The following is a 14,263-nucleotide window of genomic DNA, read 5'->3' as shown; positions in this document are numbered from 1 at the left end:
CCTTCCCCGAGATTGTGTGACGGAATTCTGGGTCCGGCGCCTAATTGAACGTATCAGTGTCCCCCTCTCTGCTGCACCCCGCACAGCCACACAGTGAAGACCCTGGGGAATCATGCCTCCTGAGCACTCACTTCCAATATACCCCTCCGAGGTGAGGCAGCCAGGTTCACGCTTTTGCAGACCAATGACATGCTAGTGTATTACATAATAATAATCGTTATTAGTGTCACATGTAGGCTACATTAACACTGCAATGAAGTTACTGTGAAAAGCCCCTAATCATCACACTCTGTTCGGGTACATAGAGGGAGAATTCAAAATGTCCACTTCACCTAACAAGCACGTATTTCGGGACATGTGGGAGGAAACCGGAGCACCCGGAGGAAACCCACGCGGACACGGGGAGAACATGCAGACTCCGCACAGGCAGTGACCCAAGCCAGGGATCGAACCCGGAACCCTGGCGCTGTGAAGCAACAGTGCTAACCCCATTGAGGTTCCCGGGCTCCGGCACTACTCCACCAGAAAGGAGAGGTGAAAATTTGCGAAACCCAATCACGCTGGAGAGAATCATGTTTTTCGATTCTCTCCGGATTTTGAGCCCAGGCCGATTGTCCCATGGGCGGAGAGTGCGAGCCCAAAATCGCCCCAAATCTATTCTCAGTCCTTCTTTCGCTCTTCTTGGAGGGGCTATCCAAGATGACGTGATGAGAACTTGGGCAACGAGGAAGGGGCCACTTCACAGCAAGCTGTGTCATGCAATGCACTGGACACACAGACCACACCACAGGTCTAAACACGGCAGGACATTCAAATAAGTGGGGACTCTGGGTGAAATACTGATCACTAGTGCAGAGGACCAAGTAGTGGAGAGGAACCAAAGCTGCTGATTAAGCGAATCCCCCCCTTTCGTAAAAGTTATCTGTAAGTCAGTCACGATGACATAGGTCAATGGTAACCTTGCCAATAAAGTGGAGTTGGTGAAGGCATTCTGCTTTGACACAGCTATAAATATGGATCACGGGATAAGAACATAAGAACGAGGAGCAGGAGTAGGCCATCTGGCCCCTCGAGCCTGCTCACCATTCAATGAGATCATGGCTGATCTTTTGTGGACTCAGCTCCACTTTCCGGCCCGAACACCATAACCCTTAATCCCTTTATTCTTCAAAAAACTATCTATCTTTATCTTTAAAACATTTAATGAAGGAGCCTCGACTGCTTCACTGGGCAAGGAATTCCATAGATTCACAACCCTTTACGTGAAGAAGTTCCTCCTAAACTGAGTCCTAAATCTACTTCCCCCTATTTTGAGGCTATGCCCCCTAGTTCTGCTTTCACCCGCCAGTGGAAACAACCTGCCCGCATCTATCCTATCTATTCCCTTCATAATTTTATATGTTTCTATAAGATTCCCCCTCATCCTTCTAAATTCCAATGAGTACAGTCCCAGTCTACTCCACCTCTCCTCGTAATCCAACCCCTTCAGCTCTGGAATTAACCTAGTGAATCTCCTCTGCACACGCTCCAGTGCCAGTACGTCCTTTCTCAAGTAAGGAGACCAAACCTGAACACAATACTCCAGGTGTGGCCCCACTAACACCTTGTACAATTGCAGCATAACCTCCCTAGTCTTAAACTCCATCCCTCTAGCAATGAAGGACAAAATTCCATTTGCCTTCTTAATCACCTGTTGCACCTGTAAACCAACTTTTTGCGACTCATGCACTAGCACACCCAGGTCTCTCTGCACAGCAGCATGTTTTAATATTTTATCATTTAAATAATAATCCCTTTTGCTGTTATTCCTACCAAAATGGATAACCTCACATTTGTCAACATTGTATTCTATCTGCCAGACCCTAGCCCATTCACTTAGCCTATCCAAATCCCTCTGCAGACTTCCAGTATCCTCTGCACTTTTTGCTTTACCACTGTGCAGACATAACATCTCAGGTGTTGGCGCACCTGAGTTCCGTCCTTTCACAAACTTGGCTTCCTCATCTAAATGTGGAGTTGCCACCATTGGCACAATGTTGCAACTTTAATTCATAAATTCATAAGTAAGAAGTTTTACAACACCAGGTTAAAGTCCAACAGGTTTGTTTCGATGTCACTAGCTTTCGGAGCGCTGCTCCTTCCTCAGGTGAACCGGGTTCCGGGATCCGGGATCCGGGTTCGAATCCCGCCAGGGCAGATGGTTGTAGCACCATCGATCACACACGAGGCGAGACGTAAAGAACTTCAATCGAGGCTTTATTGAGCAGACTTGTTCAGACTTGTTCCCCAGCAGCTCAGTCACAGGATGCAGCTGCGGGGAGTAAACCGGGTTCTTATACCCCGCCTATCTGGGTGGAGCCCAGTAGGCGGCAGATCCAATCGGGACCCAGCATCTGTCCTCCAATAGCTCCTTGGCATTCATGGTGTACCTTATTACCCCTAATACATACCACCACAATGGTGAAATTTGAATTCAATTAAAAAATCTGCAATTTTTGGTGAAACCATTGTCGATTGTCGCAAAAAACCATCTGGATCGCTAATGTCCCTTTAGAGAAGGAAATCTGCCATCCTTACCCAGTCTGGCCTAGATGTGACTCCAGAGCCACAGCAATGTGGTTGACTCTTAAATGCCCTCAGTGATGGGCAATAAATGTTGACCCAGCCAGCGATGCCCACATCCCATGAACGAATAAAAAAAATTATAAATCTGTCTACCTTCTCCTTAAATTTACTCACTGTCCCAGCATCCACCGCACTCTGGGGTAGGGAATTCCATAGATTCAGGCCGGGATTCTCCGATCCTGCAACTGATCGGAGAATCGCCGGGGCGTGGGGGCGTGTACCCCACCACCCCGCTCCGATGCATGGCCGCCGATTCTCCGGCCGAGGCGCCAGTTGAGGGCCGTTGAAAGCCCCCCCGCCCCGCGGCGATTCTCCGCACTCGACGGGCCAAAAGCCCACCGAGTCCCGCCGGCGTTGTTTACATATGGTCCGACCCGGCGGGACCTCGGCGTTCTGGCTGTGGGGGCCGTCCTGGTGGGGGGTGGGGGGGGGCGGGGTGAGCCGACTCGGGGGGGGGCCTTCACGGTGGCCAGGCCCGCGATCAGGGATAACCGATCGTCGGGCGGGCTCATTCCGGGGGGGGCTATGTTCCTCCGCGCCGGGTCCCTGCAGGGCCCCGTCACGTTGCCCGCAGGCCGGCGCGGAGACGGCACGCACCCGCGCGGCCGTGGCTGGCCGGCTTTCAGTGGCGGAGCAGCACACAGCACTCTGGCGCTGTCCTTGCCCCCGAGGAAGGGGTGGTTGCCTGGGCCTGGAGGCCCATTGAAGCTGGAGTCGCTTGCACCGGTTTTGACGCTGCGTCAACACTTGGCCGGGATTTCGGAGAATACCGGCTGCAATCTTTGCGAAATAAACATATCTCGAGTTTTGTTCAATTCCTGCAAAAGCAAACAACAATACTGGCAAAAAGACATTCCTAACATTACATCCCCCTGGTTTATACACTCACCTTCCTTACACACACCCCTGGTTTATACACTCACCTTCCTTACACACACCCCTGGTTTATACACTCACCTTCCTTACACATCCCCCTGGTTTATACACTCACCTTCCTTACACATCCCCCTGGTTTATACACTCACCTTCCTTACACATCCCCCTGGTTTATACACTCACCTTCCTTACACATCCCCCTGGTTTATACACTCACCTTCCTTACACACACCCCTGGTTTATACACTCACCTTCCTTACACACACCCCTGGTTTATACACTCACCTGGCTTACTCATCCCCCTGGTTTATACACTCACCTGGTTTATATATCCCCCTGGTTTATACACTCACCTGGCTTACACACATCCCTGGTTTATACACTCACCTTCCTTACACATCCCCCTGGTTTATACAATCACCTGGCTTACACATCCCCCTGGTTTATACACTCACCTGGCTTACACATCCCCCTGGTTTATACACTCACCTGGTTTATATATCCCCCTGGTTTATACACTCACCTGGCTTACACACATCCCTGGTTTATACACTCACCTGGCTTACACACACCCCTGGTTTATACACTCACCTGGTTTATATATCCCCCTGGTTTATACACTCACCTGGCTTACACACATCCCTGGTTTATACACTCACCTGGCTTACACATCCCCCTGGTTTATACACTCACCTGGCTTACACCCCGCCCCCCCCCCCCAGGTTTATACAATCACCTGGCTTACTCATCCCCCTGGTTTATACACTCACCTGGCTTACTCATCCCCCTGGTTTATACGCTCACCTGGTTTATATATCCCCCTGGTTTATACACTCACCTGGCTTATACACACCCCTGGTTTATACATTCACCTGGCTTATACACATCCCTGGTTTATACACTCACCTGGCTTACTCATCCCCCTGGTTTATACACTCACCTGGTTTATACATCCCCCTGGTTTATACACTCACCTGGCTTACACCACACACCCCCCGCCCCCCTCCCCCCCCCCCCCCCCCCAGGTCTATACACTCACCTGGCTTACACATCCCTCTGGTTTATACACTCACCTGGTTTATATATCCCCCTGGTTTATACACTCACCTGGCTTACACCACACCCCCCCCCCCCCCCCCCCAGGTCTATACACTCACCTGGCTTACACATCCCTCTGGTTTATACACTCACCTGGTTTATATATCCCCCTGGTTTATACACTCACCTGGCTTACACACACCCCTGGTTTATACATTCACCTGGCTTACACATCCCCCTGGTTTATACACTCACCTGGTTTATACATCCCCCTGGTTTATACACTCACCTGGCTTACTCATCCCCCTGGTTTATACACTCACCTGGCTTACACACACCCCTGGTTTATAGACTCACCTGGCTTACACATCCCCCTGGTTTATACACTCACCTGGTTTATACATCCCCCTGGTTTATACACTCACCTGGCTTACTCATCCCCCTGGTTTATACACTCACCTGGCTTACACAATCCCCTGGTTTATACACTCACCTGGCTTACACGTGCCCCTGGTTTATACGCTCACCTGGCTTACACATCCCCCTGGTTTATACACTCACCTGGCTCACACACCCCTGGTTTATACGCTCACCTGACTTACACACAACCCTGGTTTATACACTCACCTGGCTTACACACACCCCTGGTTTATATACTCACCTGGCTTACACATCCGCCTGGTTTATACACTCACCTGGCTTACACATCCCCCTGGTTTATACACTCACCTGGCTTACACCCCCCCCCCCACCCCTGGTTTATACACTCACCTGGCTTACACACACCCCTGGTTTATACACTCACCTGACTTACACGTGCCCCTGGTTTATACGCTCACCTGGCTTACACATCCCCCTGGTTTATACACTCGCCTGGCTTACACCCCCCCCCCCCCTGGTTTATACCCTCACCTGGCTTACACATCCCCCTGGTTTATACACTCACCTGGCTTACACACACCCCTGGTTTATGCACTCACCTGGCTTCATCCACAACATTGTTTATATACGAAGCTGCTTTAACCACTTCCAATTAGACACTGCACTGGTTCACAGTCTCTTGTTGTGCACACCCCTCTGGTTTTACACTCTCCCCTGGTTCAACACATTCTCCTAGTTTCGCACTCTCACGTTTACAAATTACTTTATTATGCACAGCCTCCTGGATTTAAGCTCCTCAGAATTGATGTATGCCTGTATTGTGTAATTTCCTGTTTTAACGCAAGCCACTCATAAACTCACCCCTGGACAAAGAACAAAGAACAAAAAACAATACAGCACATGAACAGGTCCTTCGGGCCTCCAAGCCTGCGCTGACCATGGTACCTGCCTAAACGAAAACTGTCTGCACTTATGGAGTCCGTATCCTTCCTTTCCCACCATATTCATGTATTTGTCTAGATACCCCTTAAATGCCGCTATCGTACCTGCTCCCACCCCCTCCCCAGGCAGCGCGTTCCATATCTTTACCACCCTCTGTGTAAAAAACCTGCCTCGCACATCAGTTCTAAACCTTTCCCCACCCACTTTAAAACTTTAAACCTATGTCCCCTAGTACTTGACCCTCCTACCCTAGGAAAGAGCATCCGACTATCCACTCTGTCCATGCCACTCATAATCTTGCAGATCTCTATCGGGTCGCCTCTCAACCTCCATCGTTCCAGACCGAGTTTATCTAATCACTCCTCATTGCTAATGCCCTCCATACCAGTAACATCCTAATAAACCGTTTCTCTACCCTCTCCAAAGCATCCACATCCTTCTGGTGTGTAGCGAGCAGAATTGTACACCATATTCCAAATGAGGCCGAACTAAGCTCCTGTACAGCTGCAACATGACTTACCAATTTTCATATTCAATGCTCCAACTGATGCAGGCCAGCATGCCGTATGCCTTCTTGACCACCTTATCCACATGCGTTCAGTGATCAGTGGACATGCGCGCCCAGATCTCTCTGCTTGTCAGTACCCGCAAGCGTTCTACCATTCACTGTTTAATTCCTACATGCATTGGACCTTCCAAAGTGCATTACCTCACACTTGTCCGCATTAAACTCCATCTATCGTTTCTCTGCCCAAGATTCCAACCAGTTTATATCCTGCTCTATCCTCTAATAATCCTCTTCACTATCCACAACTCCACCAATTTTTGCATCATCTGCAAACATCCTAATCAGACCAGCTACATTTTCTTCCAAATCATTTAAATACACCACGCACAACAAAGGCCCCAGAACTGATCTGGGCACGTGTTATCAGCATGTTAGCATAGTGGTTAGCACAATTATGTCACAGCTCCAGGGTCCCAGGTACGATTCCCTGCTGGGTCACTGTCTGTGCGGAGTCTGCACGTTCTCCCCGTGTCTGCGTGGGTTTCCTCCGGGTGCTCCTGTTTCCTCCCACAGCCCAAAGATGTGCAGGTTAGGTGGATTGGCCGTGCTACATTGCCCTTCGGATAGATGGGGTTGCTCGGTTGTGGGGATAGGGTGGAGGTGTGGGCTTGGGTAGGGTGCTCTTTCTAAGAGCCGGTGCAGACTCGATGGACCGAATGGCCTCCTTCTGCACTGTAAATTCTATGATTAAGCAGAAATTGAGTCCTCCACTACTAAATTTATCATGCGAAGGCAGATGAAACTGAATTCCAATGCATCTCAGAAAATAGGCACAACCATAGGACCAACTTACATGTCAGAAGCCAAGCTTTAAGAATCTAATCACAAATGGCCCAAATCATTGGGCTGTTCCTTTGTTTATCTTGTACAGGCCAGGGCAGGAAATGTGAAGGACGCAATTTGGTGTGAAATTTAATTCATACTGCCATTTTGCTGTGATGCTAATGTCGGCCACCAACACACTGGCTGCCGTATCTCTTCCTAGAAACTGAAAATTGGACACCTCTCCGCACACTCACGATGCCAGCTTTTCACTGATGGGCCTCTAACTCCCCCTTGTGGGGGGAGTTTAGAACTGATGGGCACTGTTTAAAAATAAGGGGTCTCCGATTTAAGAGGGGGAGGAGAAGGAGTTTCCTCTCTCAGTGGGTGGTTAGTCCATTGAATTCTCTTCCCCAGAGAACAGTGGAAGTTGAATCGTTGATGATATCCCAGGCACATTTTTGACCGACAAGTGAGTAAATGGGGGGCAGGCAGGGAAGTGGAGTTAAGACTACACGATTAGCCAAGTTTTTTTGAATGGTGGAGTAGCCTCGATGGGCCGAATGGCCTACACCTGCTCCTGTTTGTTCCAGACTATGATCACATCCTTAAAGTGGTGCAAGGTTCGCTGTAATCCATGCATTGAATGAACACAGCTGGATACAGCTAAGAATAACCCGCTTCCTGTTTGTAGTCTTTCTTTAGTTCTTTACACATCCGAAGATTATTGCACTGGACACAGCGAGGAACTTCCTCTCCAGCAGAAAAGTAATGGGATGCAATTTTCAGCTGGCCTCCAACCTTAACAGTTATCCAGCCAAATTCCCCAGTGGGACTGATGCTGATGGCCCCCAGCATGTACTGGGAGCTGGAAATTGCTGCTGTACCAGGCCATATCTGCATTAGTTAAAGCAGTGTTTTTGCCCTGGCTCCATTTTTACCAACCAGCCATCCTTCAGGACCCACGCCGGTCGACCTTCGCGACCCACGGCAGCCGACCTTCGCGGCGCACGCCGGCCGACATTCGCGACCCAACATTTCCACTTACCTTTAATGTGACAGGTGAGCTTGCTCGGTCCTCACGATCTCACTTGCTTTGTTATTCAATGTTACATTTCTGACAATGACTTCAGCTGCTGATTTAAGATCTCACTGCATTGTTGAAAAAATTCAAGAGGTTTGTCCTCGAACTCCCCATGTTTAGTCTTCAAACTAAATTTTTGAGGCTTTCAAGCTTTCATTTGCCAGAGGTTCCCTGCATATAACACACACGAACTTTGAATGCTGATTTGCAGTGGAACCCATACCTCAAGTAATCATCTTTATGCTGCTTTGTTCCTGATTTCAGCTTCCTCTTCATGGGTTGTTCACCAGAGGTCCTGGAGCTCACACCGGCAATGCAGGCAGCGACAAAATGGAGGAATCTTGTCCAGAACACATGACGTCAGTGTACAGGACGCGTGACCTGCTCTCTGCCACCGCTCTGGACTGTGCACTGATGAGGGGGCACGCATGCGCGGAATGGCCGCCATTCCGAAAGCCGGACGTGGCCGGCGTTTTTAAACGCTGGTCGCGCTGTTGGGCACCACCTCCAGCGATTGGAACGCTGTGACGCATGGCCCTGTGACTATCCCAACCCCCGCCCACGACCCACCAGGTCGTAACCCTGGGTTTGAAAATGAGTTAAAGAGACGAGCTGTGAACAGGGCAGTGAAGTAGGAGAGAATGACTTGACGGCCAATGTCCAATTGTATTCCCCATAGTGAGTTGTTAATTTGTCATATAGCTCTGGTGGCCATGACAAAAAGTGTGACTTTTAGCTTCACGCCTCCTGAGGCACGATCAATTTGACTAAAGATGAAAGTTGAATCCAAACTGAGGTTTTATTGGTATCAGATGTGTGGCCTCCCACAGCAGCTGGCGAAATGGCAGCGAGCTGGAGGACACGCATATTTAAACCCCGCCTCCTGGGAAGAGCCAGCAGGCAGGGGCCACAGGCGAACCTGTAGTGCAGGTTCTACCGTACATCCTCTAATATAAATACAACAGTAGTTTACCACATTCACTCCCTGTTAAAATTGAGTCCGGCTGGGGTGGTGGATAACTATATACAATCATGATTTTAGTATTTACATAGCAAAACAAATGTCTCTTGGCGTCCGGTGGACCGGTCAGAGGTTCAGCCGGTCCGGGGCCTTGATGGTCCTTTGAGAGCGACAAAGTGGTGACGGCGATGTTGGTGCTGACCTGGTCGAAGGTGACTCTGGGAGCGTGCCAAAATCTTCTTCATCAACGGATGAATATGGATTTATATGGATGATAATGGCATAGTGTAGGTTAGATGGCTTTTGTTTCGGTGCAACATCGTGGGCCGAAGGGCCTGTACTGCGCTGTATTGTTCTATGTTCTATGTTCTATAACGGGCGTGGGCAGGGGGAGGACGGACGGTCCTGGGGGGGGGGGTGGTGTTGTGAGCGACGGGGGAGGGGTGGGTGGCGCCGGGGGTGGTGTGGGGGTGGAACCTGCTGGTGCCAGGTCCCTGAGGGAGACAGTATCCTGGAGGCCGTCGGGGAACGCCACGTAGGCGTACTGGGGTTTTGCTTGGAGCAAGTGCACCCTCTCCACCAATGGGTCCGCATTGTGGAGTCGCACATGTTTACGGAGAAGCACGGTTCCCGGAGCTGTGAGCCAAGTCGGGAGCGACACCCCGGATGTGGACTTCCTGGGGAAGGCAAAAAGATGTTCATGCGGTGTACTGTTAGTGGCAGTGCAGAGTAACGAGCGAATGGAATGTAGTGCATCAGGGAGGACCTCTTGCCAGCGGGAGGCCGGGAGATTTCTGGACCGTAGGGCCAGCTGGACGACCCTCCATACTGTCCCATTCTCCCTTTCTAACTGGCCGTTTCCCGGGGGTTGTAGCTTGTCGTTCTGCTGGAGGCGATACCCCTGCTGAGCAGGAACTGACGCAGCTCATCACTCATGAATGAGGATCCCTGTCACTGTGGATGTAGGCGGGGAAACCTAATAGAGTGAAGATCGAATTGAGGGCTTTAATGACGGTGGCAGACGTCATGTCGGGGCAAGGGATGGCGAAGGGGAACCGGAGTATTCGTCGATCACACTGAGGAAATATATGTGACGATCGGTGGATGGGAGGGGGCGTTTGAAGTCCATGCTGAAGCGTTCAAAGGGGTGGGAGGCCTTCACCAGGCATGCTCGGTCCGGCCGGTAGAAGTGCGGCTTGCACTCCGCACAGACCTGGCAGTCCCTGGTGATTGTCCTTACTTCCTCGACGGAGTAGGGCAAATTTCGTGCCTTAATGAAGTGGTACAACCGTGTGACCCCTGGGTGACAAAGGCTGTTGTGCAGGGTCCGGAGTTGGTCTAGTCCGCTGGCACATGTACCTCGGGATGGGGCGTCTGGGGGCTCGTTGAGTTTGCCAGGGCGATACCTAATCTCATAATTATAGGTGGAGAGCTCGATTCTCCACCGCAAGATTTTATCATTTTTGATCTTGCCCCGCTGCGTGTTGTTGAACATGAAGGCTACCGACCGTTGGTCAGTGAGGAGTGTGAATCTCCTGCCGGCCAGGTAATGCCTCCAATGCCGCACAGCTTCAACAATAGCTTGGGCATCTTTTTCGATGGATGAGTGCCGAATTTCAAAGGTATGAAGGGTCAGGAAAAGAATGCCACGGGTCTGCCTGCTTGGTTTAGAGTGGCGGCAAGCGCGACATCTGAAGCGTCACTTTCTACTTGGAAGGGCAGTGTTTCATCTACAGCGTACATTGTGGCCTTGGCGATATCAGCTCTGATCCGGGCGAAGGTCTGTTTGGCCTCGGCCGTCAGGGGAAACTGGGTGGACTGTATGAGTGGGCGGGCCTTGTCCGCATAGTGTGGGACCCACTGCGCGTAATATGAAAAGAACCCCAGGCAGCGTTTGAGGGCCTTGAGGCAGTGGGGGAGGGGGAGCTCCATGAGGGGGCGCATGCGGTCGGGATCGGGCCCCAGAACTCTGTTCTGGACCACATAGTCGAGGATGGCTAAGCGGTTTGTACGGAACACACACTTCTCCTTGTTATACGTGAGGTTGAGGAGAGTAGTGGTGCGGAGAAATTTAGCAAGGTTGGCGTTGTGGTCCTGCTGATCATGGCCGCAGATGGTGACATTGTCTAGGTACGGAAACGTGGCCCGCAAACCGTACCGGTCGACCATTCGGTCCATCTCCCTTTGGAAGACCGAGGCGCCGTTAGTGACGCCAAAGGGGGCCCTAAGGAAGTGATATAGACGGCCGTCTGCCTCGGAGGCGGTGTACGGACGGTCCAATTTATGGATGGGGAGCTGGTGGTCGGCGGATTTCAGGTCCACCGTTGAGAAGACCCGGTACTGTGCAATCTGGTTAACCATGTCAGATATGCGTGGGAGGGGGTACGCGTCAAGCTGCGTGTACCTGTTGATGGTCCACGACCATTCGGTGTTTCTCCCCAGATTTAACCACTAGGACTTGAGCTCTCCAGGGGCTGTTGCTGGCCTTGATGATGCCTTCCTGAAGCAACCGCTGGACTTCGGACCTGATGACGGCCTTGTCCTGGGTGCTGTACCGCCTGCTCCTACAGGCGACGGGTTTGCATTCTGGAGTTAGATTAGCAAAGAGGGAAGGTGGGTCGACCTTTAGGGTCGCAAGACCGCACACAGTAAGGGGTGGTAAGGGTCCGCCGAATTTAAGGGTTAGGCTCTGGAGGTGGCACTGGAAATCCAGGCCGAGGATAAGTGCAGCGCAGAGGTTAGGGAGGACGTAGAGGCAGAAGCCGTGGAATTCTACGCCCTGGACCATGAGCGTGACCGTACAGTACCCCCGGATCGCTACGCAATGGGTTCCGGAGGCCAGGGAGATTTTTTGGTTGGCAGGGTGTATCGTGAGGGAGCAGCGCCTTACCGTATCTGGGTGTATAAAGCTCTCGGTGCTCCCGGAGTCCAGCAGGCAAGAGGTCACATGGCTGTCGACTTTCACGCTGGTGGATGCGTTGGTCAGGTTATGCGGGCAAGACTGGTCGAGTGACATGGAGGCGAGCCTTGGTTGGTCGTCGGGTAATGGGGCAGCCGTTGAGTTCAGAACACTGGTGGTGTCCATGTGCTGAGTGGTAGACAAGATGGCGTGCCCAGAGATCTTGGGGGTTACAAAATGGCGGCGCCCATGGAACACACGTTGCGGGGGTGGAGCAAGATGGCGGCGCCCATGAAACGCACGTGTTGCGCGGGGGGGGATCGCGGCCATTGAGCGGGCCTGGCATACTGCGGCGAAGTGGCCCTTCTTCCCGCAGGCTTTACAAAGGGCAGCGCGGGCCGGGCAGCATTGGCGGGGGTGCTTTTGGTGGCCGCAAAAGTAGCATCGTGGGCCCCCGGGGTTTGCTGGCTGGCGTATAGCGCAGGCGTATTGGGTGCCCCCAAAGCTAGGGCGGCTGCCTGTGAGGTCCATGAAGCGTTGGAGGGGTGGGCCGTGCGGTTGGGGGCGTAGGACTGGACGTTGCGCAAGGTAACCGTCATGGAGAGCGCTAGCGTTTTAGTCTCTGCGAGGTCTGGCGTGGCCCCTTCTAGGAGCCGCTGACGTATGATATCTGACCCAATTCCAGTCACAAAGGCGTCCCTCATAAGGAGGTCTGAGTGTTCCTTAGCTGTAACGTCCTGGCAGTCACAGTCCCGGGCTAGTGGGATTAGGGCCCTCCAGAAGTCTTCTATGGACTCACCTGGTAGTTGAGAACGTGTTGCGAGCGCGTGCCTGGTGAAGAGCGTGTTTGTCTTTTGCTCGTAATTGTCCTTGAGTCGAGTCATGGCTTCGGCGTAGTTTGGCGCATCCTGGATCAGCGGGAAGACTTTGGAGCTCAGCCTGGAATATAACATCTGGATCTTCTGAGCCTCCTGAACAGGGGTCGACGCCGCGTTGATATATGCTTCAAAGCAAGTTAGCCTGTGCTGGAAGTCCTTTCTGGCGTCGCTCGAGTGCGGATCCAGCTGCAGGCGATCTGGTTTAATACGGAGGTCCATCCTTCGAAACTGATACCAATAAATTGAGACACGATCAATTTGACTAAAGACGAAAGTTGAATCCAAACTGAGGCTTTATTGGTATCAGATGTGTGGCCTCCCACAGCAGCTGGCGAAATGGCTGCGAGCTGGAGGACACGCATATTTATACACCGCTTCCTGGGCTGAGCCAGCAGGCAGGGTCCACAGGCGAACCTGTAGTGCAGGTTCTACCGTACATCCTTTAATATAAGCACAACAGTGGTTTACCACACCTCCATGACCATGTAATTTGACTGTGGCCACATTGGCGGGCACTCCTGGTGCCCGCAGCCATTTCCCGAGGAAGACTACAATATTGGTAAATTAGCGTCACTTCAAGGTAGAATCGCCCCAGCAAGCGTATCCTTCTCAAATCCCAGGTCTGGGAAGGAGAGGTTGCAAACCTGGCTCGTCAGCCATGGTTAGTGGCAGGACTCTCACCTCTGAGTCCGAGGGTTGTCACCTGAGCTGAGGATCCAGGCTAAGACTTCAGTGCGGCTCTGAGCGAGATGACTCATTCCTCGTTCGAAACCATCAAAACTAATTAGCTGGTTGTCACAGTGCAGTTTGTGAGCAATGCTGTGTGCAAATTGGCCGCCACGTCCTCTACATTACAACAGCAACAACATTTCCAAATGTACTTCATTGACTGTAAGGAACAAAAGCCCATCCTTGAGTTGTGAAAGCCATTATATAAATGTAAGCTTTGCTTTTAAACATCTAATGTAGTATCAGGACACAAATAATTTTACCCAGCTCCGCACCAGTAGGTTTCACAAAACTGCCCCGATGTTGCCTTGTTTCGGTGATGGAGGAGATGAAAAGTTGTTCATTTACCAACCCTAATCTATGGTCTAAGCGATGATGCTCCATTGAGCAACACCATTGGAAGATGTACATTTAGGGGCCTGTTACTTAATGGATAATATAATCCACATTTTACAGTAAAACTGAACCAAGCAAAATTATTTCTATTGGGCACATTACAGCCTTCTGGACTTAGCATTGA

This window comes from Scyliorhinus torazame, chromosome 28 (assembly GCF_047496885.1).
Source record: "Scyliorhinus torazame isolate Kashiwa2021f chromosome 28, sScyTor2.1, whole genome shotgun sequence".
Lineage (NCBI taxonomy): Eukaryota > Metazoa > Chordata > Chondrichthyes > Carcharhiniformes > Scyliorhinidae > Scyliorhinus > Scyliorhinus torazame.
The sequence above is the reverse complement of the archived record's forward strand: the minus strand, read 5'-3'. Positions refer to the sequence as shown.